The 5,355-nt window shown below is 57.6% G+C and overlaps 1 protein-coding gene across 2 annotated transcripts in view; it reads left to right on the top strand.

Annotated features, from left to right (window-relative positions):
- The window catches only part of FBXL19 (F-box and leucine rich repeat protein 19), an 81,308-nt gene that overhangs the window by 32,268 nt on the left and 43,685 nt on the right, over positions 1-5,355 (top strand). The window lies entirely within an intron of this gene.

Below are 5,355 nucleotides of genomic sequence, written 5' to 3'. Positions count from 1 at the left end.
CTTTGCTGGTAGACCCCGCCCCTTTCCCCCCTTCCATTGTCTGGTCAAGATAATAAAAGGGAGCCGGAAGACTGCAACTCCCGTCAAGCTTTGCGCCAACTGGAGGGTAATTTCGATATTATAGGCGAGCGAGGTGACAAGGTGGTATAGTGAGGCAACCGCGAGAACCTAGGTTGCCTGCCATTTTTATGGTAGTCTCCTTATCCTCTTGATCCTACCATTCTTAAGGAACTCTAGAAGGCTTAGTTCAGTTCAGTCGCTCAGTCGTGTCCGACTCTGCGACCCCATGAATCGCAGCACGCCAGGCCTCCCTGTCCATCACCAACTCCCGGAGTTCACTCAGGCTCACGTCCATCGAGTCAGTGATGCCATTCAGCCATCCCATCCTCTGTCGTCCCCTTCTCCTCCTGCCCCTAATCCCTCCCAGCATCAGAGTCTTTTCCAGTGAGTCAACTCTTCGCATGAGGTGGCCAAAGTACTGGAGTTTCAGCTTCAGCATCCTTCCTTCCAAAGAACCCCATCGCACTTTGGAAGATGGACTACTAGTCAGGTGTCCGTCCTTCTTCCGCCATCTTGTTTGTAGTCAACGTTCCCACGCCTCTACGCTCTGCAACCAGGAGCCTTAGGGCAACCGGACTATAAATCCCGGCATCCGCCACTCCCGGCTTTTCACGTCCTCCGCCTACTTGTTTGTAGTTCCCACGGACCCCAGCATCCCTTTGATGCCAGAGCCCAGCGCCCGCAGGACTACTACTTCCATCGTGCCCTGCGCAAGTTAGTCCTGGAAAGAGGAGGTGGTGGGGGAAGGAGAGGGCAGGGGGCGGGGTTCCTTTCGGAGAAGGAGAGTGTAAAGAGGAGGAGGAGGAGGGGAGGAGGCGGGAGGGAAGGGGAGGGGAGGGGGAGCAGGGAGCGGAGGGGAGTGGTAAGGAGGAGAGGGGAGGGGGAAGAGAAGTGGAGGAGCTCAGGAGGGATGGGAGAGGCGGCCAGGGCCCGGGGCCGAAGCATCGCGGGGCCAGGGACCAGGGGGTCTGAGGCAGGCCGATTTTCCCCTCACCCTTTTCCTGTCCCCTTCCAACCTTTCCTTCCACCCTCCAGCTTGAGGAAGGGAATTTATTCAAATTTAATTTAAATCTCTATCCCCCGAGGGTCGCGCGCTGGGAGGAGGGGGAGAGGACGGGGGCGCGCGCAGGCTAGGTGCGGGGCCGGAGCGAGGCCCAGCAGCTCCCTTCACCCCTTCTGCTCGCCACGTAGCAGTAGCGCAGGGGCTGGTTCAGGGGAGGGGAGCAGGTTTCAGGAATCCCCGACCCTCCCCGGGAACCGGCGGTGGGCGGGTCTTGAGCCCCTGAAACAGTGCGGGGGTCCCAGGTCTACCCTGGGAATCGGGAAGGGGCCAGTTAAAGCGCCGGGGGCGCTGGGCAGAGGCGAGGCGGGGCGGGGTGAAGGGAGGTGAGCTGGGACTCGGACACCCGGACTGAGTGGGGCCCAGGCAAAAGCTGTGCACCCTGCGCCCGAGGAGCCCCCGTTGGCCTGGGGGACTGAGGGACTGAGCCCCCCAGAGCAGGACCTCCCCCTGGAAGGGCCGCGCCGCAGCCCGTGGGAGGGCCTCGCCCCCGGCGCCCCCCATCTCCACTCGCCGCCGTCCCGGCCTCTGCCGGAGGGAGGGGCCGAGCGCCTTCGGGGTGCCTTGGGCCCGCGTTCTGAGCGTTCCGCGCCCCGCGCCGCCCGGCCCCCCCGCCGCCGATGGCCGCCGACCCGCCGGGAGTTGCCGAGAAGGGAGAGATGGCTCCCGGGACACGTGTGAGGTGGGTTCATGCAGCTCCTCCTCAGCCCTGGACCTGGGCAGCTCCCAGTCCCATTCATCCTCAGCCCGGCCTCTCTCTACATTACCCGCCCCCAGCCTCACCCTCTCTTTGCTCCAAACTCCTCATCTCCAGCCCTCTTTCCTGTTAGCCCTCAACCCTTCGGAACTGGCCTTCCTTCCTAGACCTTGCTTCCCCTTGCAGACCCCCATCCCCGCCTGCAGTTGCAGCCCTCCTAGGCCCCTCCCCTGGAGCGCTGGAGGGCTCCTTTTACCCCCATGGATGGTCTGGAAAGGGGGAAGGTGGGGTAAGACTCTGGATATGAAGAGAGCCTCCCGGCCTGCTGAATCTGTGTGGGATCTTGGAGGATCTGGTTTGCCTGGGAAGAGAAGCCAGACAATTAGGGATGGAAAGCAGCTTTGGAAGCTGGGAGGCGGGGAGCGGTGCACGTGAGCCCATCTTGAGTTTTATGGAGATGTCAGGCTGGATTCTAGATTCCCAGGGAATCTGAGAGATTGCCCAGGTTGACCTGAGAGACCCATAAGGAGGCTGTGTTGGAGCAGAGGGAGCTCCGTGGGGAACAGAGTTGAAATTTGGGGCCACGGAGGGCTTCTGAAGCAGCGTCTGAAAGAAGGTCTGTGAGCGCTGGGACGTTGGGCAGCCCGGTGGATCTTTAGGGGTTAGATTGGGTGAGCAGGTTCCCATGAAGGTGAGGAGGAAATTTAGGCTTTAGCGGAGAGGAGTTGGGTGTTAGTAGCTTCTGAGAGAAAAGGGAGAGGTCTGGACTTGGCAATCAGGAATCTGTGGGGATCTGGGAGGTGAATTTGGAGTGTTTCAGCTTGGGGAGAGCTGGGGATGGAGCACATTAGGAGAACAGGGGAAGAGTTGGGACCTGTCTGAGTTGTTCCACAGACAAGGAGCCCTGGTTTTCCCGGGAGCTTCTCTGTGGGGATGTCGGTAGAAAGGCCCTTGTCCCTCTCTGTGTCCCTTGGTCCTGCCTGGGTCAGGCACGGGAGTCTGGAAGAAGTGTTAGAGTAGGAGTGAGGTCAGGAAGCTAGTTCTCAGGGCTCCCGGAGGAGCCAGGTGAGCTGCTTCAGGAAGAGGGTGGCCTTGCCTAGAGGGAGGGGTGTTCCCCTGACCCCCTGCAGGAGGGGCACCTCCTTGTTCCTTGTCTCCCTGGGTAGGAAGGCAAGCTCTGGCTGCCTAGGAGTCGGGGGAAAGCTGCCAGGAGTCTCGCTGGCCAGGGTTCCGGTGGGCACCCCTGACCTTGCCACCCTCCACCCACAGCCCTCGGCGTTGCTGACGCCCCCAATGTCATCGAGAAGCAGGGGGCTGGGGCGCGAGGACCCCGAACCCGCTGTCACCGCTGCTGAGCCTCTCTGCGAACTGAGTGCGGGGACTGCCACTTCTGCCAAGACGTGAATTCCGGGGGGCCCGGGCGCATGAAGCAGTAGTGCCCCCTTCGGCAGTGCACTGCCTTGAATTCTGTCCCCGCTGCAGGGGGGCACCCTTCCCCAGCTGACGTCAGCACCTATCTGGGAGCTGGGGGTGACTCCATCGAGGGTCATGTAAAGTTGCGATAGATTCGCTCATGCGTTCACTGGCTGGTTCACATATCCCCCAGGCCCATTTCTGTCCTCAGCTTCAAGCTGGGGCCAATGTTAGGGTCCACAGAAGAATCCCTCCCTAACCCTACCTTCAGGCCTTTCCCAACTTTCAAAGGCCAAGACCCACAGAAAGCTCGGGCCCCCTTGAACTCCCTCCCCAGAGCCAGGAATGGGTCTTTGCCTTCTTTGGCCTCCTTTTCACCTGTGAGAGTGGTCTCGGATTTGAAGATAGTCTTACCCACTGTGTGACCTTGAGCAAATCACTGTGACCCTCAAGGTACCTTCTCCGTGAAATGTTTCCTTTGTTGAGTTGTAAAGGTCAAACAGCATGGATAAGAAGGTACCTGTTGCCAGGTGCAGCACACAGTAGGTATCCAAGAACCATGGGGTTGTGCCGGCCTTCCTCGTCCTTAGTGCTCCCCAGGGCTCCCAAGAGTGGGTCTTTCCCAGTAGCCTTGGGACCAGCTTGCAGTCCCCTCCCTGGCCATCTCCATCTCTCCCCATCTCTGTCAGCGTCTCTCTGTCCTCCTACTGTTTCCATCTCTCTGTTTCCTTTGGACGCTTCTCCATCTCGTTTTCTCTCTGGGTCCTTCTTGTCTCCCTCTACGACCTCCCGTATATGTCATGTCCTTGCTTCCCCCGAGTTTCTCCACCGCTTGCGTCTGCCTCTCTGAGCATCTCTTTGTCTTCCCGTCTCCTGTTTCCTCTTGGCCCGCTGTAGCCTGTGCATATCTCCACCTCATCTCAAGGAAGGGCCACCTGTCACTCTGTTTGCCTCTGTCCTTCTCTCTGTCGTGTCCTGGCCAGGAACATGCCTGTTGGCCCTGTGGTGGAAGGGCTACTCCAGACAAATTTCAGCCACCTTCGCCCAGGGTCACTCCACCTGCTGCTCTCCCCGTCCCCCATCCCACCCCTTGTGGCCCTGCCCCCTCTCCCTTTGATGCCCTCCACCCCTTCCCATCCCTCGGCCCTAATCCACACCTTCCCTTCTTCTCAAGTCAGGGTTATGGAGACAAAAAAAAAAAAAAACCTCACCCCTTTGAAGAGTTTTATTTACGAGAATAAATTAGTTTTTTGTAAATAAAATGTTGAACAAGAACATTGAATTTACCAGTATATACAGTCGTTGAAAATAGGGAAACACATTTAAGGCGAAAAAGATCCTGGGGTATGGCCTGGTCCCCCCAGCCATCTGCAAAAGCCACACTATAAATAGGAGCTTCAGGAGAGCCCCAGGCCAGAGATGCCATCTGTCATCCCGAAGTGGATGTGTCCTGAGCAAGAAACAGATGTGACTCGGGTCCTTAGCTTTTCAAGACTCACACATCCATTGAATAGGAGTAAGCACTGTAAGATGGGAAGTTGGAGCAGTGGACACAGTCAGAGAGGTGGTCTAGAGCAGGAAGTGACCTCCAGAAAAAAGGGAGGCCTCGTTGCTCAGAAAGTCCGTATCTTCATAGAGGAAGTGAGGTCGATAGAGACAAGAAGGCAGTCCTTGGACCTCCCCTAAATGACAGGAAGGGGACCAACTGTACTCCCCCTGTAGAGTGGGAAGTGAAAGTGAAAAGCGTTCGTCACTCAGTCACGTCCGACTCTTTGTGACCCCATGGACTGTAAGTGAAGCCTCTTCTTCAAAGAGGTGTTATTTCTTTCCACCCAGAAAGTGAGCAACCAGTACCACTGGAATGGGAATTCATGAGATGCTGTCCATGGAGTCCCACCCAGATCTGGAAGGGAGGCCACAGGACCTGGGCAGGGAGGCCCAGGCATAAGGACTAGAGGCCTGGTCCCCACAAATGTTCCCAGATACATGGTACAGAAGCCCTGCTAGACAACATGTGTCTCCTTTCTAGCCAAGAAGCAAGGCAGAAAAGAATCCCTGATGAGAAAAAAAAAAACAACAAGAAAGAATCAAATGTGAAAGAAAAAGGGTTGCAGCCTCTAAGAGG

The sequence above is a fragment of the Bubalus bubalis genome, chromosome 24 (assembly GCF_019923935.1).
Source record: "Bubalus bubalis isolate 160015118507 breed Murrah chromosome 24, NDDB_SH_1, whole genome shotgun sequence".
NCBI lineage: Eukaryota > Metazoa > Chordata > Mammalia > Artiodactyla > Bovidae > Bubalus > Bubalus bubalis.
Note: the sequence above shows the minus strand (reverse complement) of the source record. Positions and strands in the feature narration are given on the sequence as shown.